This window comes from Hyperolius riggenbachi, chromosome 8, assembly GCF_040937935.1.
Source record: "Hyperolius riggenbachi isolate aHypRig1 chromosome 8, aHypRig1.pri, whole genome shotgun sequence".
Classification (NCBI taxonomy): Eukaryota; Metazoa; Chordata; class Amphibia; order Anura; family Hyperoliidae; genus Hyperolius; species Hyperolius riggenbachi.
The window spans coordinates 246,473,627-246,499,770 of record NC_090653.1 but is presented as its reverse complement, the minus strand read 5'-3'; the positions used below and the strand labels follow the sequence as shown (position 1 = coordinate 246,499,770).

The 26,144-nt window shown below is 48.2% G+C and overlaps 1 long non-coding RNA gene across 1 annotated transcript in view; it reads right to left on the bottom strand.

Annotated features, from left to right (window-relative positions):
• Positions 1–17,009: 17,009 nt before the first annotated feature.
• Positions 17,010–26,144, bottom strand: part of LOC137528506 (uncharacterized) — a 50,546-nt gene continuing 41,411 nt past the window's right edge. Inside the window, exons 2-3 of the long non-coding RNA XR_011023416.1 lie at positions 22,820–22,877; positions 17,010–20,291 (exon numbers count right to left, since the gene is read on the bottom strand). This is a non-coding gene — a long non-coding RNA (uncharacterized lncRNA). The remainder of the gene's footprint in view (positions 20,292–22,819; positions 22,878–26,144) is intronic.

The window sequence follows — 26,144 nt, the reverse complement described above, 5'->3', positions numbered from 1 at the left end:
CCCGGGCTCGGCTAGTCTATTCAAATGGAGGGGCGGAGCATAGGAGGACAATTTTTTTCATTGCCTGCTCAATGCTCAGGCTCTATGTCAAGCCACGCCCCCTCCCTGTGGCTCTGGCTGGCTCATCACTCAGCCTGGTGTAATGTCTGATTATGCTGCCTCAAAGCTGCCCTCCATGGCAGACATTACTTTATCATTCCACAGAGAGAAGGCAGCACAATCAGACATAGCACAGCTCAGATTGTGCTTCTGCAGAGCTGCCCTCCAATGGTAATCGATCCGCAGCACTTCCGTGCTGTGAATGGGGTCTATTGTAATGCGCGTGGCTGATTGTAGAAGATTACTGACAGGACATTAGGTTAATTTGCAGGGCAGACAGCAGTCAGAAGTGCTTGATTTAGAATACTGAGACTGGAATCCAATCAGCTGTCTAGCTGCTGTTCAGTTTCCACATTAATATAGTCACTGCACTTTTTTTTTTTTAGCAGGCAAGACCTATTTTATGTGAGATAACTACCAGGAGCAAAGACACTTTTTAGTTGGGATATATTATCGTTATTTAGTATTTATATAGCGCCAACATTTTACACAACGCTGTACAGTATATATTGTCTTGACACTATCTGTCCCGATTACCTGTTACCACGGAGTTTAACCTTCCTGGCGGTAAGCCCGAGCTGAGCTCGGGCTATGCCGCCGGAAGGCACCGCTCAGGCCCCGCTGGGCCGATTTGCATAATTTTTTTTTTGCTGCACGCAGCTAGCACTTTGCTAGCTGCGTGCAGTGCCCGATCGCCACCGATCCGCCGCTATCCGTCGCGCCGCAGCCGCCCCCCCCAGACCCCGTGCGCTGCCTGGCCAATCAGTGCCAGGCAGCTCTATGGGGTGGATAGGATTCCCCTTTGACGTCGGTGACGTCATCCCGCCCCGTCGCCATGGCGGCGATCGGAGGGGCTGGGGGGATGCCGCTGAGCAGCGGCTATCATGTAGCGAGACTTTGTCTCGCTACATGGAAAAAAAAAAATTAAAAAAAAAAGATTTGCTGCCCCCTGGCGATTTTTTAGCAAACCGCCAGGAGGGTTAAAGGACTTATGAGGCGAAATTGCTAAAAAAAAGTAAATTACCTGCCTCATCTTTTATGGCACGGAGGACGCCATCCGCGCCGATCCACCGGGTCCCCCGCTTATTAGCCCCCCGGGCCGGCTGCCGACCCCACGGCCTGGGTCGGGCTCTACTGCCTCTCGCAACATGGCCGCTTCCTCTGGCCGCGGCTGCGCAATCCGCCTGGCCGCGAGTGCGGCTGCGCAGCTCTAGGGCCAACCCCCCCGATCCACGCTACGTAGCGTGGATCGGGGGGGTTGGCCCTAGAGCTGCGCAGCCGCACTCGCGGCCAGGTGGACTGCGCAGCCGCGACCAGAGAAAGCGCCATGTTGCGAGAGGCAGGAGAGCCCGGGCCGTGGGGTCGGCAACCGGCCCGGGGAGCTAATGAGCGGGGGGACCCGGCGGATCGGCGCGGACGGCGTCCTCTGTGCCTTAAAAGATGAGGCAGATAATTTACTTTTTTTAGTAATTTCGCCTCGTAAGTCCTTTAAGTATGTGTCCAGTCACAGAGTAAAGTATTGTTTTCCGTGCAGTCAGGGTGAATTCCAAGAGCAAATCACCATAAAGGATACCGGAGCCGACTCGCTTATTAGAAATGTGGGGGGACAGGCAGGTACAATGAGCTTTCCTGATACCCACCGCTCCCCCCGTTCCCCTCCTTTGCCTGCTAAGTTCTCCCCGGTTCGCTGAAGATGGGCAGCACCGCGCCTACCTTGGCCCATCTGTGTGCATCATACAGCACGCAATTGGGGCCAGGAGTGCACTGCGCATGATGTCATCTTGACGTCATGCGCAGACAGCTCCCAGTTGGGTTCGAGTGCTGTCGGGTGTACGCAACCGGTCCAGCGTAGGTGTGGTGCTGCCCGGCTCCGGCGACCCAGAAAAGGTTGCCGGTGTTAATTTATCAGGCAAAGGAGGAGAACGGGAGAGCGGTGGGCATCTGGACAGCTCATCGTACATGCCATCTCCCTCAGTTTCTCATCTTTTTGGCTCTGGCCTCTTGCACACTATATGCGATTTTGATGTGGTTTTACATGCAATTCAGATTTGCGATACATCAGTACTGCATGCTGCGTTTTTGTTTGGAACGGAGGCTTCGAAATGCCTTTGGGAGCCCGAGTGCTCTTGAAGATGGGCCTCTCTAAACTGCGCATGCGCGAGCGGCCACTCACGCGCACTAATGTGTGCGCAGTTTGGAGCCGCCTGTCTTCGGTAGGACTCGGCTCCTGAAGACTTCTGAAGTCCCGTGCAGCAGGGGATTTGAATGAATGGAGGAGCTGCCGCCTGAACGAGAGGACCGGGAGAGGAGAGGGAAAGCTCATTAGGACCCAGAGCCTTCCCTCTCCTGGGGTAAGTATCCGGCTTTGTATTTTAGGGTGGCCACTAACCATCCAATCTTTTTCATCCAATCTTACCATTTCTATGTAATAGAAGGGCCTGCCTATAGTATCTGTTCAAGTATAATCACTCAGTTTACTCTTCTACTACATAGATTTGGTAAGATTGGATGAAAAAGATTGGATCGTCAGTGGCCACCCTTAACCCCCGGTTCCCATTGGCTTTAAGTAGATGCCCACCTTGCCATCACACTCACATAGTCTAGAGTGTTCTGTGCAGGTGCAGTAGTTCTTCACCTGCGCAGATCATTCCAGATTATGTGACCGCAATTGTGAGTGACACGGACACGTGCTTGCGCAGGCGATGACGACCTGGCAAGATGGGCATCTGCAACGGAGGGGATCCTGTGACACCTGAGCTGTGGCGAGGGACACATAGGCTGCCAGGGGCTAGAGGAGAGTCCCAGGTAAGTAGATCTTGTTTTTCTTTTTGTTCTCTCACCTGTCCTTTTAGGGACTTGGATTGTATAGAAAGGATTCTGAAAAAACTCGTACAAAATCTTCAAAGTACAAAAAAGTATCAAAAGATTTTATTGACATAAATTTCCAAAAAATTCCATTAAAATTCTCTGTGAGAAATTCCTTGCAGGTGCTTCAAGTCAAAAAGATATAGCACAGACATATACTTCACTCATAAACTTAATGCAAATATAAAAGGGCAACGACACGCTCGTTTCGGGCCCAGCAGGACCCTTCATCAGGCCAAGTTGCAGAAAGTATTGTCTGTTAGCCTTGTATGCAGTGCACGGTTGAAACATCAAAAAGGGAAAAGCAAGGAAACATCTGAGCCGACCAGATGTAATTTACACAACCCCAATGGCTGTCCTCGTATCGAGAGGATCTGACATGCTGCAAACATGGACTGCCTAAATTACCTATTCAATACATTCACTCAATTTAACCTGCAGGAGGGCACTAAAGATCCAAATTTTTTCATCCAATTTTATCAAATCTATGTAGTATAAGGGCTTGTTCCAGCGCCGGACAGAGGCAGGGGCTGAGAGAGGCTCCTGCCTCAGGGCGCAGTGTAGGAGGGGGCGAGGCAGAGGCTAGAGATGCTCCAGCCTCAGGGCGCAGTGTAGGAGGGGGCGAGGCAGAGGCTAGAGATCCTCCAGCCTCAGGGCGCAGTGTAGGAGGGGGCGAGGCAGAGGCTAGAGATGCTCCAGCCTCAGGGCGCAGTGTAGGAGGGGGCGAGGCAGAGGCTATAGATCCTCCAGCCTCAGGGCGCAGTGTAGGAGGGGGCGAGGCAGAGGCTAGAGATGCTCCAGCCTCAGGGCGCAGTGTAGGAGGGGGCGAGGCAGAGGCTAGAGATCCTCCAGCCTCAGGGCGCAGTGTAGGAGGGGGCGAGGCAGAGGCTAGAGATGCTCCAGCCTCAGGGCGCAGTGTAGGAGGGGGCGAGGCAGAGGCTAGAGATGCTCCAGCCTCAGGGCGCAGTGTAGGAGGGGGCGAGGCAGAGGCTAGAGATGCTCCAGCCTCAGGGCGCAGTGTAGGAGGGGGCGAGGCAGAGGCTAGAGATGCTCCAGCCTCAGTGTAGGAGGGGGCCCACAACTCACTCAGCTATCATTACCCTATTGTGTTTGAAGCAGAGAGAAATAAGAAAAGGGGATACATGGCAGTGATTGCAGGCAACATGACTAGAGATTAAGGTGTTGGGTGGTTTGGGGCCCTGGGGCGCCTCTTAGTCTAATAGCAATCAGTGTGTGACGGCTGGGGTGGGAGGAAATGAGAGGCCCACTTTGGTGTCTCAGCCTTGGGTGCCGGAGGACCTAGTCCCAGCTCTGGCTTGTTCACACTATCAGCATTTGCAGAATTCTTCCAGCGCTGGCGATTTTAGAATTCGCACTAAAAGTTCTTATGCAATGATTTCCTGTGAGAGTGTTCACATGTTTCAATTTTATTAAAGTGTAAATGGTCTACATGTACCATTTTCTGAGTATTACCACAAACCTCAGGTCAACAGCAGCCAATAACTTGACCACCCCCAGTATCCAACGCAAACACTTTGGGGCTTGAGTCCCGGCCATGGCAGTTTTCCAGCCCCCATGGTTGGGCTGAGCTAGCTTAATGACCGTAAAGTGATCCAGAAAACACTGGTACTGCTGTGTGGACCCAGTGTTGGCCTAGTAGGCTTTATTGAATGATCACCTGAGGTGACCAAAGGTTGAGCCAAAACGTATCCAGCCCATCGATCGAATTTGGTCTGTCCACAATGAAGCAACAACCTTATCCTCTTGGGTGTATCCCCAACACACTTATATAGGTCATTGGTTCATTGTGACATGCAAGCCACTTCACCATGACAAGGTAATGCATATGAAGGGGAATTGACATCATGTACATCATGTTTTTTTTTTTGTTTTTTTTTGCAGCCACATTTCAAAACCATAGTCCAGAAAAATTAGGAATGTACACGACAGAAATTTTTTTTATTTGTAGCAGGACTCCACCTGCTGGTGTTGGCAGAAAAGTCAAAAAAAGAGGCCTAGCTAACGCTTTCCCTACCTCAGCAATGTGTCTCTCCCTTCCTCTCATTATAGAAGCCAAAGACAATGGAAGTGTAAAGGGGGACCAACAGGAAGAGCAAGGGGAGTGGAGCCACAAGACCACCAAGGAGAGCTATCCTCCCCCTACACCATCCTGTTCCACCTACTGTTAAGCTTGGGGGTGTAATCTCCACAGTCAGCATACAACACATAAGCTGACGTGAAGGAGGTACACACACCAGCACAAGGGATCAGGATATCCCCAGTTTAGTGGAGGAGAGGACTGACTCCAATAGGAGATTGTGGTGCACAGAGCCGGTGCAGATCTGAACAGCCACAAACACTTCCGTAATAACGTCTCAGCGCAAAGTAGCGCTGAGCGCATAAACCAGGACTGAGGAGATCAGGACAGGTAGACAGAATGAACGCTTGCTAGCTAGCGATTACTTAGCGACAGCAAGCGTCCAAAACCAGACAGACTGGAATGAGGCAGCCAATGCGTTGCGGCGATGGCGTGCCTCACAAAGACAGGACAGGAGAGACAGGAAATAGCAGGATCGAGATAGATGAACGTAACACAGATAAATATACAATAAGTATGTTTTCCTAGCGTATTACACTTACAGCTATCAATGAAACTATTTGTAAGGTCTGACTAACATATGTATATATCGGCAATGAACCGATATATGACATAAGCAGGAACGCTGACTAGAACTGGAGTAATACAGGGAACAGGACTCAGAAGGATTCGCTATCTCTTCGCAGAGATGAACGCAATCCACAAACAGGACCAGGAACAGGATAACTAGCTCAGCACGGGTGTTCACGATACGCGCAAACTACCAAAACGTGCTGGAAACTGACTAACTGAACACAGGAAATAAACAGTTCGCGTACGTATATATCAGCAACACTGATATATCAACGTAACACGGATACAAGGAAAATAACAAAATGCGCAAGTATGCGTATATATTGGCGATGAACCAATATATGACACAAGACAAGCAAGTAACAACTTCTAGAACAAGAGCAGGACTAGGAGGACTCGCTGACCCTTTCGCAGGAGTCAGCGCAGTCCACACGGACCAGGAACGAGGTGGGGCACGAGCAGAGTAACAGATAGAGTCTGAAACTATGGTAGCCCATGAGGCATTGCAGGAAGCAGTTCTTTATACTGAGGTCATCCAATGGGAGCAGACCTGCAGATTCCCACACAAGTGAATGGTAATTAATCACAGGCTGATAGCAGGAAAAGGCAGACAATGATATGCAGCCTGCAGGAAAGGGACCGCCCCTCCACTGCAGCAGACAATGTTTGTTTACACAAAAGCATATTAAACTGTCATTAACTTCAGAGCGACTGCAGATGGAATCAGCAACTAGTTTAAGTGCAAACCAAACTATGCAAGCAAATGCATGTAATGACATTAGAACTGTTTGGTTTGCAATACCACTGCAGTCAGCAGTAAACGCTGCAGAAGCGATCATAACACCTACCCTCTCCCCTACACGATACTGAGCCACCTACCCTTCACATTAGGTGCCTGCTCCCCTCCTCCTAAACCATACTGTGCCACCTACCCTCCCATGAGGTGCCTGCTACCTTCCCCAACACCGTACTGTACTTCCTGTTTGGCCGGAAGCCAAAAGGGGAATACCGCGTAGTAACGCGGTATTTCATGAAGGCCTGTTTTTGATGGTGCGGTGAGCGTGCCACACCGCTGACACCAAAATGCAGGTCCTTCTAAAAAAAATTAGCATATTGCGATAAACTTGATTATTTTCTGTAATGTACTGATAAACATTAGACTTTCATATATTTCAGATTTATTACACACAACTGAAGTAGTTCAAGCCTTTTATTGTTTTAATATTGATGAGTTTGGCATACAGTGCATGAAAACCCAAAATTCCTATCTCAAAAAATTAGCATATCATGAAAAGGTTCTCTAAACGAGCTATTAACCTAATCATCTGAATCAACTAATTAACGCTAAACACCTGCAAAAGATTCCTGAGGCTCTTAAAAACTCCCAGCCTTGTTCATTACTCAAAACCGCAATCATGGGTAAGACTGCCGACCCGACTGCTGTCCGGAAGGCCATCATTGACACCCTCAAGCAAGAGGGTAAGACACAGAAAGACATTTCTGAACGAATAGGCTGTTCCCAGAGTGCTGTATCAAGGCACCTCAGTGGGAAGTCTGTGGGAAGGAAAAAGTGTGGCAGAAAATACTGCACAACGAGAAGAGGTGACCGGACACTAAGGAAGATTGTGGAGAAGGCCTGATTCCAGACCTTGGGGGATCTGCGGAAGCAGTGGACTGAGTCTGAAGTAGAAACATCCAGAGCCACCGTGTACAGGCATGTGCAGGAAATGGGCTACAGGTGCCGCATTCCCCAGGTCAAGCCACTTTTGAACCAGAAACAGCGGCAAAAGCGCCTGACCTGGGCTACAGAGAAGCAGCACTGGACTGTTGCTCATTGGTCCAAAGTACTTTTTGCGGATGAAAGCAACTTTTGCATGTCATTCGGAAATCAAGGTGCCAGAGTCTGGAGGAAGACTGGGGAGAGGGAAATGCCAAAATGCCTGAAGTCCAGTGTCAAATACCCATAGTCAGTGATGGTCTGGGGTGCCATGTCAGCTGTTGGTGTTGGTCCACTGTGTTTTATCAAGGGCAGGGTCAATGCAGCTAGCTATCAGGAGATTTTGGAGCACTTCATGCTTCCATCTGCTGAAAAGCTTTATGGAGATGAAAATTTCATTTTTCAGCACGACCTGGCACCGGCTCACAGTGCCAAAACCACTGGTAAGTGGTTTACTGACCATGGTATTACTGTGCTCAATTGGCCTGCCAACTCTCCTGACCTGAACCCCATAGAGAATCTGCAGGATATTGTGAAGAGAAAGTTGAGACGCAAGACCCAACACTCTGGATGAGCTTAAAGGGAAGGTTCAGGGAGGGTGGGTAAAAAATAAAAATCAATTTCCACTTACCTGGGGCTTCCTCCAGCCCGTGGCAGGCAGGAGGTGCCCTCGCCGCCGCTCCGCAGGCTCCCGGTGGTCTCCGGTGGCCGACCCGACCTGGCCGGCTGCCAGGTCGGGCTCTTCTGCGCTCCAAGGCCCGGAACTTCTGCGTCCCACGCCGGCGCGCTGACGTCATCGGACGTCCTCCGGGCTCTACTGCGCATGAGCAGTAGTTCTGCGCCTGCGCAGTAGAGCCCGGAGGACGTCTGATGACGTCAGAGCGCCGGCGTGGGACGCAGAAGTTCCGGGCCTTGGAGCGCAGAAGAGCCCGACCTGGCAGCCGGCCTGGCCAGGTCGGTCACCGGAGACCACCGGGAGCCTGCGGAGCGGCGGCGAGGGCACCTCCTGCCTGCCACGGGCTGGCGGAAGCCCCAGGTAAGTGGAAATTGATTTTTATTTTTTACCCACCCTCCCTGAACCTTCCCTTTAAGGCCGCTATCGAAGCATCCTGGGCCTCCATAACACCCGAGCAGTGCCACAGGCTGATTGCCTCCATGCCACGCCGCATTGAAGCAGTCGTTTCTGCAAAAGGATTCCCGACCAAGTATTGAGTACATAAGTGAACATAATTATTTGAAAGTTGACTTTTTTGTTTTAAAAACACTTTTCTTTTATTGTTCGGATGAAATATGCTAATTTTTTGAGATAGTAAATTGGTGGTTTTCATGAGCTGTATGCCAAAATCATCAATATTACAACAATAAAAGGCTTGAACTACTTCAGTTGTGTGTAATGAATCTAAAATATATGAAAGTCTAATGTTTATCAGTACATTACAGAAAATAATGAACTTTATCACAATATGCAAATTTTTTTGAGAAGGACCTGTATACACACACACACACACACGTACTATGTATAGTGCTATGGAAGATGTTGGTCGCTATATAAATTATTAATAATAATAATCTTGCATGTTCTGGCTATTCTCACCTGACAGCAGGTTGGAGAAGATTCCGTTTGCATCTTGGGGAAAAATAGAAGATCCTTTATACCAGTGGTCCTCAAACTGCGGCCCGCCGAGGCTTTTGCAGTGGCGTGGCCCCACAAACACAAAATCTATAACTTATAAATGCGGCCCACTGTACCTTTTAAATATCGGCTGCCTGCATATAGAATAGCAGTGCTGGTATCACCCATCCACATACTGTAGAAGCCAGCGAGCATTTGCCGGCTTCCAATCCAATTCTACATCAGGTGACACTGCTGTCCAAATGGACAGCAGGTTATCACCTGGGTATGCTTCACTGTCTAGTGCACAAAGACGCTTTTCAGCGCCTCATGACTGAATAGCTGCTGCTGGGAGTTCTCCAGGCACGATTGGGGGAATAAATATCTAGATTCAATATAATGTTTTTCAACATCATTTTATGTATGTTCCGGCCCCCCGGCAGTCTGAAGTACAGGACTCCTGCTTTATACCCACAACATAAACTCCCACTTCCCAGTAATGCATGAACACACACTGCAAACAAATACCAAATTTATTGAGGGAAACAAAACTGACATTTAACAGTCTGAGAAATATTTTTCATGGATCGCTCAACATTCCAACACAAAGAACAAAAACACAATACACAGATTTAGCAAAGATCACAGAGTGAATCACCAGCACTTCTTAGTAAAAATCCATTTCATTGGAATATTCGATTCAGTTGAAAAGTAATCAGGAAGCAGTGCTGGAAAAAGTACTAGTAGAACCCCGCAGTGCTGGAAAGAGCAATAGTACAGCCCCGCAGCACTGGAAAGAGCACTAGTACGACCCCCGCTGGGCTGGAAAGAGCAATAGTACAGCCCCGCAGCACTGGAAAGAGCACTAGTACGACCCCCGCTGGGCTGGAAAGAGCAATAGTACAGCCCCGCAGCACTGGAAAGAGCACTAGTATGACCCCCGCTGGGCTGGACAGAGCAATAGTACAGACCCGCAGTGCTGGAAAGAGCAGTAGTAAAGCCCCGCATCGCTGATAAGAGCACTAGTACGGCCCCGCAGCGCTGGAAAGAGCACTAGTACGGCCCCGCAGCGCTGGATAGAGCACTAGTACGGCCCCGCAGCGCTGGAAAGAGCACTAGTACGGCCCCGCAGCGCTGGAAAGAGCACTAGTATGACCCAGCAGCGCTGAAAAGAGCACTAGTACGGCCCCGCAGCGCTGGAAAGAGCACTAGTACGGCCCCGCAGCGCTGGAAAGAGCACTAGTACGGCCCCGCAACGCTGGAAAGAGCACTAGTACCGCCCCACAACGCTGGAAAGAGCACTAGTACAGCCCCGCAGTGCTGGAAAGAGCACTAGTACAGCCCCGCAGTGCTGGAAAAAGCACTAGTACAGCCCCGAAGCAACGGAAAGAGCGCTAATACGACCCCTCAGCACTGGAAAGAGCACTAGTACAGCCCCACAGCACCGGAAAGAGCACGAGTACGACCCCTCAGCGCCAGAAAGAGCACTAGTACAGCCCCACAGTGCTGGAAAGAGCACTAGTATGGCCCCGCAGCGCCGGAAAGAGCACTAGTACGGCTCCACAGTGCCGGAAAGAGCACTAGTACGGCCCCGCAGCACCGGAAAGAGCACTAGTACGGCTCCGCAGCGCCGGAAAGAGCACTAGTACGACTCTGCAGCGCCGGAAAGAGCACTAGTACGGCTCCGCATCGCTGGAAAGTGCACTTGTACGGCTCCACAGAGCTGGAACGAGCACTAATACAACCCCACAGCACCGGAAAGAGCACTAGTACGACCCCTCAGCACTGGAAATAGCACTAGTACGGCCCCGCAGCGCTGGAAAGAGCACTGTGCAAATTTGGACAGAGGCGCCAGGCAGGTTAAAATGATCTAAAAACAACTAAAAAGGAGGAGTACAGGTGGACTTACCTCCTGAAATGATGGACAATCAAGATTGTTCAAATCGCAAATAACAATTTATTTTGGCACTCCGCAACGCGTTTCGCAGGTATAACCCGCTTCATCAGGCAAGGAGTGCAAGCTCAAAAAGGTCCAATAGTGGCAATGCGCCTCTGACACAGAGGCGCATTGCCACTATTGGACCTTTTTGAGCTTGCACTCCTTGCCTGATGAAGCGGGTTATACCTGCGAAACGCGTTGCGGAGTGCCAAAATAAATTGTTATTTGCGATTTGAACAATCTTGATTGTCCATCATTTCAGGAGGTAAGTCCACCTGTACTCCTCCTTTTTAGTTGTTTTTAGATCATTTTAACCTGCCTGGCGCCTCTGTCCAAATTTGCACAGTATATAGTCCACCTTGGGTGGAGGGGACTGTCCCCTTCTTTCTATCTACAGAGAGCGACTTCTTAAACCTGAGTGGGGTCAGGTTCTAATACTCCCCACCTGCAGTTCAAGTGGTTGCCTATGTGGTAACCCGTGTTTGTGAGTATATCCACATCTGTTAATTATTTCGCCAACAATTGTTAGACTTACTGCACTATATTGGGCTCTCGGTTTTTCTTTTTGTTTCAAGTGGAAAGAGCACTAGTACACCCCCCGCATTGCTGGAAAGCGCACTAGTACAACCCCACAGCGCTGGAAAGAGCACTAGTACGGCCCCGCAGCACTAGAAAGAGCACTAGTAACGACCCCTGAGCACTGGAAAGAGCACTAGTACAGCCCCGCAGCGCTGGAAAGAGCACTAGTACAACCCCGCAGCGCTGGAAAGAGCACTAGTACGACCCCGCAGTGCTGTGAAGGGCACTAGTACGGCCCCGCAGTGCTGGAAAGAGAACTAGTACAGACCCCGCAGCACTGAAAAGAGCACTAGAACGGCCCAACTGCCATTGAAAGAGCACTAGAACGGCCCCACTGCCATGGAAAGAGCACTAGTACAGCTGCACATATCCCTTACTTGCTCCAGAAAGGCATCTGTTGGGATTAGTGTTGAGTCACGCGAGATGGGTTGAGGCGACATCTAAGTCTAAAGGACTTATGAGGTGACATTTGTAAAAAAAAGTTCAGTACCTGTGTGCACGGAAGACGCCATCCACGCCCTTCGTTTACTTCCGCTGGGTCCCTCGCTCATTGCCAGACCCTCGGTCGGCTCCCGACCCCACTGCCCAGGTTGGGCTCTCATGCCACAGGTAAAATGTCCGCCGAAGCTTCCCGTGGCTGTGCAGTCCGCATAGATGCAAGTGCACTTTCGCAGCTCTAGGGCTCCTCCCGCCCTCCCTCGCTACAGGCTGTCTCCTGTGCATGCATCGGGGAAGGCCCTAGAGCTGCACAGCCCCAGCAAGATCCGGCGGCTATTTTACCTGTGGCATGAGAGCCCGGGCTGTGGGGTCGGGAGCCAACCGAGGGACCCGGCGGAAATAAACAAAGGGCGCGGATGGCATCCTCCGTGCATACAGAATAAAGACAGGTACTGAACTTTTTTTTTTACAAATGTCACCTCGTAAGTCCTTTAAAGCCAATGTAAGGTGAAGAAAAACAAAACTGATGCTTACCTAAGGATCTGGGACCTATAGAGCCTTCCCCTCATTCCAGCATTGTCACCCCCTGATAGCAGCATCTGACCGATCATTGGAATACTGCTCTGTGCACACTCTACATCATCCTCAGCTGAGATAGTTTAGGGTTGTCCCAGCTGATAATATAGCAAATGTACAACTGCCTCATGATGCTGATTAGTGATTTGCCATTGTGAATCGCTAAATGACAAGCAGCAAATGAGCAGCACTATCTTGTGCTTTCCGTGTCACGGGGCGCTGCTCGCACGTCTGTTTGCGGCCTCTCGCCCTGCTCTCCTATCCATAGAACAACTCTCATGCTCAACTACGTCTGTACAGGGCTCATCCCTAATACGGTCACCCTAATGAACAAATGTTAAGGTGATGGAAATAAAGCATGTATATAAGGCTTAAGGGAGAGCTTTCAGGGGCTGGGATCCTCCCAAGGGCAATTTCTATTGGTGCGAAAACCGTCCGTTTTACCACACATGAATTTGGATGCGGAATTACATGCATGGAAAATAACAGACGGTCGGTTGCATTTTTGCAGGGATACGAATGTGTACTTGCATCAGACACAGCCTCAGTGTAAAAGAGCTCATATATAAACCCCTTCAGGACCACAAGGGTACACCTCCACCCCCCCCACCCCCCCCAAGTGACTAAGCTATTTTTTTTTACAATTTAGGCCACTGCAGCTTTAAGGCCTCGCTGCAGAGCCGTACAAATCAGCACACAAGTGATTTCCCCCTTCTGCCCACCAACAGAGCTTTCTGTTGGGGGGCTCTGATTGCTCCCACAATGTTTATTTTTTTAAATAAAATGTGCTTTTTTTTATTTTCACTACCCCCCTCCCTCCGCAGCCTCCCTCCCAGGCAATCACAGAAATCGGCTCTCATAGACATCAGCCCATGAGAGCCGATCGCTCTCTGAGTCTCTCAGGGGGACAGCTGAGTGTCACAGCTGTCCCCCAGTACAACGCTGCCGTAGATCGCAGCGCTGTACAATGTAAATACTAATAGTCTCCTAGCGGCCTGATGACGGGGCGGAGCACGGATAGGCGCGTGCGATCACCTGCAAAACCCCATCCCAGGACTTCACGCCAATTGGCGTTGAGCGGTCCTGGGGCTGCTGCCGAGTTCGTGCCAATTGGCGTGGAGCGGTCGGCAGTAGGGCTTATATATTAAGTAGGTAGCAGATAAACAAAAATATAGAAAATGTTGTGGTTTTTGTTGTGTCAGGTGAAAGATAAACGATCACAAATAAAAATATATTTGTTATAAGTTCCACTTGTTGGTGAGACTGGCAAGCTGTGCCAGTACAAGACATGCCTTGCTTTGATGCAGTGTACTAAAAATAAGATTCATAGAGAACAATGGGATTAGTGCATCAATCACCAAGTCTGAGGACTTTGCTCTTGCATTGTTATGCCTGGTACACACCATACAATTTTCCATCCCATTGACGGTTCAATCGATAATTTCCAAAAGGGCGGATCTGATTACCGATCCTTTTTCTGATTGATCGATCACTTCTATACAAAATGGATCAAACAAGCGATCAGAAATCAAATTGGACCTGTCGAAAATTATCAGACAGTCAATCTGATAGGAAATTGCATGGTGTGTACCAGGCATTAGAATTGTTCACAAAACAATATTAACTGGAAATGTTGGTGGGAAGCAAAAAAGGAAAAATTGAATTATTTAATTTGTTTCTAATTGATATATTTATTTTTGATTTCAGATTTAAAGGGAACCAGAGAGGATGAAGTATACATACCTGGGGCTTCCTCCAGCCCCATACGCACGGATCGCTCCCACGCCGCCGTCCTCCGCTGCCTGGATCCGCCGATACCAGGTCCTGTCATTACCGCCAGTCGGCCGCGGCCAATTCTCCGCATCACAGGGTGCTCTCTCCAAACAGTTACGCATGTGGCTGCCTACTGCGCAGCCGCATGCGTACGGGCATGGAGGGAGCCCCTGTGATGCGGAGAATTGGCCGCGTCCGCCGGAAGTGACGGGCCCGGTACCGGCGGATCCAGGAAGAGGAGGATGGCGGCGTGGGAGCGATCCAGGCTTATGGGGCTGGAAGAAGCCCCAGGTATGTATAAAATATTTTTCTATTTTAGCTGGCCATTCGTCTCTGGTTCCCTTTAAAGGGAAGGTTCAGGGACAGTTGGTAAAAAATAAAAATCCGAATCCACTTACCTGGGGCTTCCTCCAGCCCGTGGCAGGCAGGAGGTGCCCTCGGCGCCGCTCCGCAGGCTCCCGGTGGTCTCCGGTGGCCGATCCGACCTGGCCAGGCCGGCGGCCAGGTCGGGCCTCTTCTGCGCTCCATTGTGCATTCCACGCCGGCGCGCTGACGTCATCGGACGTCCTCCGGGCTGTACTGCGCAGGCTCAGTAGTTCTGCGCCTGCGCAGTACAGCCCGGAGGACGTCCGATGACGTCAGCGCGCCGGCGTGGAACACACAATGGAGCGCAGAAGAGGCCGACCTGGCCGCCGGCCTGGACAGGTCGGGTCGGCCACCGGAGACCACCGGGAGCCTGCGGAGCGGCGCCGAGGGCACCTCCTGCCTGCCACGGGCTGGAGGAAGCCCCAGGTAAGTGGATTCGGATTTTTATTTTTTATCAACTGTCCCTGAACCTTCCCTTTAAAGACACTATAAACAAAATCTGCTAGAAAGAAAAAATAATACAGTCCCTTTTAAGACTGGACTTTAGGACACCCTAAAAACAAACTTTAAGGCCTGGGACCCACTAGGAATCACTACTGTGCTTTGAAATCGCTCAACCTCTGTGTGCAGCAATTCCAAGTTTTGCGATAGTGATTTGCTTTGTTTTTAAGCTTTTTAAACTGTACAGCATTTCTGATTACCGGTTTGTCCTTGTAAATAGTTTTAAATACTCACCGGGTGTTCCGATGTCTGGCTTCCGTCCGTAGCCCCTCCCCCTAGCGGAGGAGACCACAGGTGCTTATCTAGCACCAATTAGAGAAGCGTCTGAGAGCTCTTCTGCTAGGGGGTGGGGCTATGGACAGAAGCTGGATATTGAGACACCCGGTAGGTATGTACATTTTATGTACAGGAACATTTGGCCCCCGAATCATTGCAAAATCGCTTTGAAATGTGATTCAAAAGCGATTTTACAGCGTTTCTATACTTAGCATTGGAGCAACAAAGCGTCCAAAAAGCTGCATGTCTGGCGATTACACCTAATCGTACTAGTCGGTTCACCACCACTCACTTTCATTGGCAAAGCGGTTTTGGAATCACCAGAAATTCAATAACGTGGCCAAAAATCCCTCTAATGGGTCCCAGCCCTAAACCAGTTTTATACATGTTCAATAAAGCTGTAGCGCGGGCAGTCAGCTAAACACAGTTTAAGGTGCCCACTAATGATACAATCATGATTGTACAATCATACCAAAATGTATGTAGTAGAAGGGTAAACTAAGTGAATGTATTTTAAATGAATACTTTAGGCAGTCCCTCATAACAGACGTGGTAAGACTGTACAATCAAGATTGTATCATTAATGGGCACCTTAAAGGGAACCTTAACTGAACGGGGGGTATAGAGTTTTACTTACCTGGGGCTATTACCAGCCCCCTGCAGCAGTCCTGTGCCCTCGGCGCCGCTCTGGAATCCTCTGGTCCCCCACTGTCACTTAGTTTGGTTTTTGACGACTCACCAGTCGCCGGCCGCCATGCGTATTATTGGACGCATTCACCAATGCAATTAGCGATATTGCGGACCGCAACGCGTACAAAAATACGCGTTGCCGCATATCTACGCGTGCGGAATGCGGCAACGCGCATTTTGTACGCGTTGCGGTCCGCAATAGCGCTAATTGCATTGGTGAATGCGTCCAATAATACGCATGGCGGCCGGCGACTGGCGAGTCGTCAAAAACGAAACTAAGTGACAGCGGGGGACCAGAGGATTCCAGAGCTGCGCCGAGGGCACAGGACTGCTGCAGGGGGCTGGTAATAGCCCCAGGTAAGTAAAACTCTATACCCCCCGTTCAGTTAAGGTTCCCTTTAAGCTGAGCGACTCTATATGTTAAATAAATTATCAGCCAAAAGATCTGGCCTTCTGCCCATCCATTTCCTGTGATTCAGGAAGACTAGCATGAGCAGCTTTTACAGCTGAAACAGCAAGGGCAAAGCCCCTCCCCTGCGTGCACATTAGACAGGTTAGTTTAGCAACTCATTAATGAGTCATCTTGTAATCAAGTTCACGCCCTTAAAGGACTACTGTAGGAGGGTCAGGGGAAAATGAGTTGAACTTACCCGGGGCTTCTAATAGTCCCCCGCAGACATCCTGTGCCTGTGCAGCCTCTCACTGATGCTCCAGGCCCCGCCTCCTGTTCACTTTTGGAATTTCCGACTTTAAAGTCTGAAAACCACTGCGCCTGCGCAACCGCGCCCACCCTCCCTCTGACGTCACCAGGAGTGTATTGCACAGGCACAGTACGGTCTGTGCCTGTGCAGTACCCTCCTGGTGACGTCAGCGGGAGCGAAGACACAGCCGTGCAGGCACAGTAGTTTTCCGACTTTAATGTCAACTCATTTTCCCCAACTCCCCTACAGTTGTCCTTTAGAAAAATGACAGCACTGTGCAATGCTAATAAAGCTGCATCCACACTCTATACAATAGGGAGGCTATTTGTGGGCATCTCAGGCGAGAAGCTAGTGTGTGTACAGCCGTCCTAGGTGACCACTAAGTGACCTGCCCCCATAAAGACAGTACAATAGCTCTGCTATAGTAGAGTGAGGCATCTGTACAGCACTCAGCCTCCAAACTGTCACCCCTAGGGATCGAGTACCGATTCTTTCGGGTGACAATCATTGTGCGTGTGTACGCACCCCAAGCCTGGCATTCAATCCCTGACTATATTCCTAAACATAATTGATCATTCTTTATTGAATGCAAGCCTGGATGAGGTGGAGATGTTTAGGTCTGCTGTAACCACAGGTATAAATAGCATTATGTACATTTTCTTTTTACAACTGTAACAGCTGGTGTAAGATCTGGAATCCTCAGCAGAGCAGCACAAATCCACAGGGCCGCCTGGACACCGTTACAAATCTATTGGTAGTAATATACATATTTCACATCTGCTGTACATCACCTGTACAATGAGTGGTTAGTTAGTGTTCAGCTTTAAACAAAAGCTAAAGTTAATGGGAACAGCTAGAAAAAAAGATAAACCAGATGCTTGCCTACAGAGAGGGAAGGCTCTGGGTCCTATAGAGCCTTCCTTCTCCTCTCCCGGTCCCCTCATTCCATTGCACGTTCCCCAATAGCAGCTTTCCACCAAATTGGTAAAATACTGCTTTCCGCTGCTGAACATTGAACGCTGCTGCACATTAGTGGGGGGACAGCATTGGGGGATTTGTTGCGTTCATCACTTGTCCTGATATCGTATGTTACCTCCGCGCACCTGCCCAATCACGATGGCCCGACATCCTGCAGCATGTTTGATCGAGAAGATTGGCACAAAATTGGTCACATCATCGATCGGGTATGCACTTGGCAGCACCGATTTTCATCCGAATCAATAATAATTATCGAATCAGATGGTCGATCAGCCACCAAGTCGCTAGATGTATGGGCACCTTAAAGGACACCCGAGGTGAAAATAAACATGAGATAAACAATTGTATCCATTTTCCTCCTCTTAAAAATGCAATTTTTAGATACTCCACAGTTTTATTTTATATTGAAATCTACTTTTTAAGTTTGTCTCTGCTCAATGACACATTCATTGAAGTATGCCAGAGCTAAAATGTATGAATTATTGAACCTTTTTATCTCTTTCCTGCTCTCAGAAGCCATTTTCTGCCAGAAAAGTGTTTTATGGCTTTAATTCCTTATCAGTGAGGGTTACACTATAGTCCAACCCAGTCCTGACCCGGACAGGAACTGTCACTTGTATACCTAGTGTTTTACAGGCAGAGAAAGAAAAAAAAAGGAACACAGCCTAGTTATTTGTGTGCGTGGCACTGTACATACACCTGTCTATCTCATCATGTCACGTCACCTCGGGTGTCCTTTGAGTGTGTTCAGGCCCTGAGTGTAGACTTGACAATGAAAGAAATGTTGATTGGTTGCTATGGGAACAATCATATCTCTTTCTCTCCTTTTTTAAACTAGGCCTGTACCACATCAGCAGTGTACATCATCCACATATAGGAATCAGGTAGTTTATGAAAGATACTAAAAAGAAAACAAATAAGTATGATACAGTTAAATAACATTCCTCTACAGAAATCAAGGTGACCAGTGCTGTGCGATTATATTGAATCTTTCTGCAGAAAATCATTATTAAAGTGGCAAGTACAATTCTTCGGACAATCCATTCTCCAATTCAATCCGAACATTGATCGAATCGATCCATTTTTCAGATCCATTCCATTAATTGATGATTGAACTGGATACCAGCTTTACTTCTGTTATTGGGTCCGAACGATCGATATTATGATCGAATCGGATAATCGATTGTTCGAAGAATGGTTTTGTTAATGGCCATCTTAAACCACATCTGAGGTAAACATAAACTGATGAGATAAACAATTATATCTACCCTCCTCTTCCTAAACATGACCTTTTTTTAAGATATCCCACACTTCTATTTATATTTAAATCTACTTTTTAAGTTTTTACAGTTTACAGTTTTAACTGTTTCGTGGTCTTCTCAATGACACATTCATTAAAGTACACCAGAGCTAAAATCTGTGAACTATTGACCCTATTTATTTCTTTCCTGCTCTCCGAAGCAATTTACAGACAGGAAAGTGTTTTATGGTTGTGGTTCCTTATCAATGCAGGCAACACTAGGGTCTAACCTGGTCCCGACCCGGACAGACCGTCACTTGCATACCTGATGTTTAACTCTTTCAGGCAGAGAAAGAAAAAAGGAACACAGCCTAGTTATGTGTGTGCTTGCCACTGTACATACACATTCTATTTCATCATGCCACATGTCTCCTTGTGTGTGTTTTAAGACCGAACCCGACCCCTGATGCACTGTAACAATTACTGAACAAAACTTTACCCTGGAGCTTGCAGATTGGCTAGATATACAAGTACCTAAGTTGCCCAATTCCTTACTTCACTGGAACAGTTTCAAAAGAAATAGCATACATAGAAAAAGTAATACAAAACAAAACACATAAAATAATTGGCCCTTACACAATCTAAGTAAAATATTCTTTTAAGAAATGAAACATGATCTTTAAATCAAGAAATACTTTACAGGCAGTGGCCCCAGGGCCACAGCGACGAGGCAGCTTAGATCCACCGTGGGCGTTCCCTTCAGCAGCCGGGCGCTTCCAACTAATCACTACCAGTCATCTATTACCTGTTATACACTGATGAGCACTTCAAGGTGCCAAACATGCTTTCACAAAAGCCACTTCAAGGTCAAAAAGGTCTATAGTGCAATGGCTAGTCGTGAAAAGGCCGAAACGGAGGCACGTGGGGGAGCACGGCGAGTCCCGGCCAAGCGCCCACAAGGAAAGTCCCTCAATCAGGAGTGTTCAAGGCATGATTGACACAGTAACACTTCACTGAACATGTCTGTCCATGTAACACAAGTGTGCAGGGGTAGTTGACCTGTCCTCACCTAAGCCAATATCAGCAGTGACTGAGCTGCTGAACCTGCCAGGCTGAAGTGAGCGAAGTGTCCAAGTGACCATGCGGAGTGTCAGCCAGGATGGCTCCGCCCAGAGCAGAGTCCGGTACACCCCCACCCTTATTTGGAATCCTGAAGTTCCTTCGCTTTTTTCAGGATGGGCAGGACATCACCATCTGACAGAGGGTAGTCCTGTAGGGTAATAGAGAAAGCCTATTAGAGACCAACATACAGGCCAACACAAATCTTCTATATCCCCCCACCCACATACACAAAAAATTGAACAAAGCTAATTTTTAAGGTAGACAAATAAATAGAGACAATGCACAGAAGCAACATGGGGGGGGGGGGGGGGGGGTAGAATCAACCTCCCCGGCGTTATGATTATTTTCAGATTTTAGGGTATAAAAGCGGTGCATTTTTTTTGCAGGCTTTTAGACCCTAAAACCGCAAAACAATTATGCTGCCAGAAAGCCTGAGGCAGCTCCTGCACTTACTCACCGCCCTGGGATCCAGCGCTGCAGTTCTCCTTCCGTCCTTCGGGTGGCACTGTACCCTATAGTGAGATTGCCGTCTGTCGTCATGACAGGCTGCGATCTTACCAGGGGGTTGCAGAGCCTCAGAGGACAGGAAGAAGAGTAACTGCCGGCATCAGGATCCCAAGGGAGGGGAGTGAAAACGCCCGCTGCACTATACTCTGCATACACCTCGCGGCAGTCACCACAAGTCTAGCTCAGGGTTACCGCTCTGATCTGTGGATTTCCAACACTGAGCCTGACTCGGGGTTACTGCCAGGGAGGTTAAAGTGGAACTCAACTCAGAATTTCGTCTCTGCTCTAAAGGATTAGCTACTGCACGATAACCTTTACAGGGGAAAAAATGTAATTACAATTTATGGAAATCCTAAAAAAAGAAAAAAAAAATACCGAAAGCTTTAAAGTACACCTGTAACGAAAAAAAAACAAAAAAAAAAAAAGCAGATACTTAACTAGGGAGGGGGAAGCCATTCTCCTCAGCCAGCTCGTTCCAGCACCGTCACCCCCGCACAGACATAAATATTTACATTTGCCTGTGCAGGATCAGTAGCGGTTTCCTGCTCAAGTTACAGCATAAATAGCTGAGCCTGATCGGGGCCACTCTGCTTTGCAGACACAGACCGCTCACACCTGCACAGTGGAGCAGACCCAATCGGGCTCAGCTATTTCTGAGAAGATGGCCGCTAATGCGTCTGTGCGCAGCGGTAACAAGCGGACTTTCAGGGGTCCCAGCACTGGATCCTCTCTGCAGAGGAGGATGGAAGAAGCCTCTTTAGGACCCAGAGACATCCCCCTCCCTAGGCAAGTACCTCCTAGGGGCACTTTTTCCCCTTCAGGTTCACTTTAACTAGGATTGACTTTCCAGGCAGAGTATTCACAGCTACTGATAAGACTGTTTAAATAAAATAACACAGCAGCAAATTTGTAAGTAAAGCATTGCACTTTTAAGCAACTTATATGTGGAATGAAGACTTTTTATTATGTCCCGTGCAAGAATTTTGGGCCCACTTTAATGGGTCTGAATACTCCATTGCAGCTCTCATCCTTTACCTTCTGGAAGAAGCCGATGGGTGGGTCAGTAAGGTATGACCATCTGACAAACAAACTAGGAAGAACAATAAATGCCAAACTACATCATGCCTCTATTGAAGTAGTAAACCTCCTCTCTAGATGAGAACAGAGATTTGCTGTTCAAGGCAAGCAGATAGCGAGCCATCATAAGGGCCGGTTCACACGGACAGCAGGCGGCGTTGGGGTGGCCAGGAAGTCGCGTCGTCCTGCGACGTCCCGTTCCGTGGCGGCGGTACAGAGATCGTCGCGATCGGCGTTTCTCGTCCCCGCAGGGGGACATATAGCCGCGCCGGCTAGCCGTCCCTGGACGTTGCATGCGGCTTCTAGGGACGGCCGAAACGATGCGTTAAATCGGGATCAGAACGCCGCGTTTATGCAATCGACGGTAATCGCGCAATGCTAAATGCTCCTATTCACTTAGACATCAGTTGTACACAAGAAACTACTCTACTAGTAGTCCTGAGCCTGTGGGGGCAAGTGCACAACTAAACCCAAAACTGGAGGAGGCAATTTGAACAAAACAAACATGTTGACCAATGTAAAAATGACCTTTGGAATTGAACTTTTTAAATTCAAAGGCTTATTTTGTAGCTCTGCTTGCCTGCAGCTGTGCACCTATCCATACAAGCTTAAGTCCTCCATTGCCTACAACATTGATTGATTGACCATGAGGGCCAGACATCTTGCAGCATGTCCGATCAATACATGCAACCAATTCCGGGCTCGAAATTGGTCGCATTATTGATTGGGCATGCTCTTGGTAGCACCGATTTTCATCCGATTCAATTACAATTATCGAATCAGATGATCTATCGGCCAAGTTGAGAGATGTATGGCCACCACAAAACGGATTTCTACCGTACTGCAAGGATGATAGGAAATGTCATTAGGCATCTATATTGCTTTGGGTTTCACATGGTCACAATTCACTGACCCCACCCACCCGCCAAATCCAGAAGGGAGAGGAAGCAAGCTCTACTGCAGTGGCAAGCACATCTGCCCCGTGAAAAAGGTACACCGTCCAGCACTTTTCTTCTATACACTATTTCACCTATCGTCATGGATGCAGTTAGAATTCACCTTTTACTTTTCCCTAAGTATCGTAATTCTTACCTGGAGCAGCCTCATGTTCACTGTAAAGTCTCCTTCCAGTAACTGGTCACGGATTAATCTGAATAACAAAGCATTTAGCAGCCAAATTTAGAAAAGCGGCAATCGTGGGAAAATGCAATTTGTACTGTACACTGCAAGACAGGTGCAAAACAAACTGGAGACGTTACCCAGAGCAAGCAATCACGATTTGACTACTGAAGAAAACAAGGATTCAATTGCTCTGCAGCAAATGCTCCACCGCTGTTTCATATCGGTCTTAAAGGAGACCTGAAGTGAGAGGTATATGGAGGCTACCATATAAATGTATTTTCTTTTAACCCATAAGCAGCTTCTGAGGAATTACCTCATTTAAGAACTCTTGCTGTAAATTCTTGGAATAATGTGATGTCTCTCTGCTAGCAGAGGATATAGAAACTGAAAGCAGAAGTCCTCTGTTATTGTCTTACACTGCCCCCTAGTGACAAGTGGCTATAAATACACATTACAGCAGTACTAATTAGCAAGGAAATGTAACAAATAAGAGATTTAAAAAAAAGTGCTAAAATAAATTGGCCTGGAGCTCTTGCAAGTCTCTCATTAAATTGGCCGCTGAAGGGTTAAAGTGAACCTGTAAAGAAAAAAATGTCCACTATGCGGTACTCGCCTTGAGAGAGAGACGCCTCTGGATCCTAGAGTGACTTCCACCGTCTTCCTCTACCAGCCCTTACCATCACTGGGATACTTGAAAATCTGCTTGTTCACAGCTAGCACATTTGTAGTAGCACAGACTCTCTCGGGCTCCCTCAGAAAAAGCCAAGCTCGATCAGGTCCGTGTTGCTGCGCATGCAGGAGCAGTCTGCGCCTATGAAATAGCCCAGGCTCGATCAAGGCCGGCTTTTTCCGTGCTACTGGGCAGGTACAGGAGGGCCGCGCTTTGGGGGTCTCGTCGCTGGACCGTGCTGGCTGAGGAGGACAGGGAAAGCATCTGTAGGATCCAGAGCATACATGTCAAACTCCTGCCCACGGGCCAAATCTGGCCCTCGAAGCCATTACATTTGGCACTCAAGTGGTTTCCCCACTTTGCATTATGTATTGCCCACTCTAGACCACCAGGGAAGCTGTATTGGAGGTGAAGCCCTAGAACACCAGGGAAGCCATATGGGGAAGGTAGGGGGAAAACACTAGACACCAGGGAAAGTGGATAGGAGAGGGAGGACCACTAGGCACCAGGGAACTGCAAAGGGGTTGGGGGGGGGGGGGGGGCATAAGACATCTGAGAACTTTATAAGGGAGGAAAGTGGCCATTAGAAATTAAGGTTGGCCCAGTGTTCATTTTCGGCCCACTTTGTATTTGAGTTTGACACCCCTGATCCAGAGGCTTCCCTCTCATATAAGTATCCAGAAATGGCTGAAGCAAGCCTCACACGTTTGCTTTAAACAATGCCAGTGGCCTGTCAGTCTTGCTGATCTGTCTGGCTTCAGTAGTGTCTGAATGACACAGCTGAAAAAAAAAATCCAGATAATCCAGTCAGACTTCAGTCAAACATCTGATCTGCATGCTTGTTCAGGGTCTGTGGTTAAAATATTAGAGGCAGAGGATCAGCAGGATAGCCAGGCAATCCACATTGTTTAAAAGGAAATACATGTGTCAGCCTCCATCTCTCTCACCTCAGGTGTGCTTCAAGGTCACTACAATCTGACCTTGTATATCATGGATACCTGATTGAAAAAAAAAAAAACATATTGAAGGTTATTCATAAGTTTATCAGCTGGCATCACTTGATACTGATCGGGTTTCAGTAGAAATCTAACTGAACATCAATCAAAACACCAATACATTTGTACTGCTGTGATATTTATATATATAGTTATCGATCGAGCTCTGTACCGGTTGATATAATAACACCCTATCCAATCATTACTGCATAAAAAGCAATAACAGAAACTGACTGAAAATACCTTAGTTCTTCATAGATTCCAAGTTTTTATCAAACTGAATATCTAATCTATAAAGAATAGACTTCAATAACTCAGCCCCACACACTGGGACAAAACAGAGGCCATACCAGATGCAATATTTACCAGGGCTGTGGAGTCGGAGTCGAGGAGTCGGAGCAATTTTGGGTCCCCAAAGTCGGAGTTGGAGACGGAGTAATTGGTTTCATTAACTGAAGAGTCGGAAGATTTTTGTACCGACTCCACAGCCCTGATATTTACATTGAATGAATTTTTCTACAAACAGGCATAGGCAAAAAAAGGCAAAGGTCAGGTTTCCACTTGAGTGCCAAGATGGACATGTCAGTCATGCTTAGGCGAAATAAGCCGAGTACAAACAAGGAGATCTGTGGGCAATCCTTGGATCAATTGTTCAGAAAAGTGTTATCGGACAGGAAAGCCACCCCAATGTACAGATATGCCCTCTTGGAAGCAAAACAGGGGAGCTCGAATTATATGACTGCTCTCCAACAGCCCTCATTCCACCCAAACCAGCTGTCGTCCACCTTCTTGTTGGTCGGTTTTCATACCTCATCAAATGAAGGTCTGATCGTTTTGACTAAGTCATTCAGTCAAATTAGAGTCAAATTGAAGTGGAGAGTTTAAAATGGGATTGTCAGCCATAAAATCAAATTCCATTTACTGTAATGAATCTCATCTCAGTCAGCCTGGCTCTTTTCTGGTACATTGCCAGGGACAGGTAAGCTTGGTTTCTCCCCTCCCACATTCCTGCTCCTCACTGATTGGCAGAGGGCAGTTTAGGGTGACACGAGGCTGAGAAGAGAAATACACCCCCACCCCTCGGCAGAAGCTGCTGAAATATGATCTATGCTGTGCTCACATGTGTTTACAAAGCAAGCTAGATATGACAGTGCAGTTTCAGTGCAGAGTAAATGACATCAGGAATGGATTCAGTTAGAGGCAGTAAAGATGGAAAATGCTTGCCGAATCTGTGAGAGGTATTTTGAAATCAAATCAGCATCACAGAGCCTTGTGACATGTTGCCCATGTGTGCAGAGACCCTAAAGCTATGGTCAGAGCGTGTTCACATACTGTATAGGCATATTACAAATGTCTCAAATCCTCATAAAGATTTGACAGGCAATTTGAAGCGTTTTAATACTGATGGCATGTCACATGACGTCGCCATTGCCATGGAGATTGCAGCTGGAACTAGTGATTGGGCGAGTGCCTTGTGTTGTTGCATGTAACTTTAAAAAGACAGAGGGAGGGAGACAGTGGCGTAGCTAAGGAGCTGTGGACCCCGCTGCAAGTTTTACATTGGGGCCCCCCAAGCACTCTATACATGACAATTGATACGGCGCACCAAAACCTGCCAATGGCAACTACA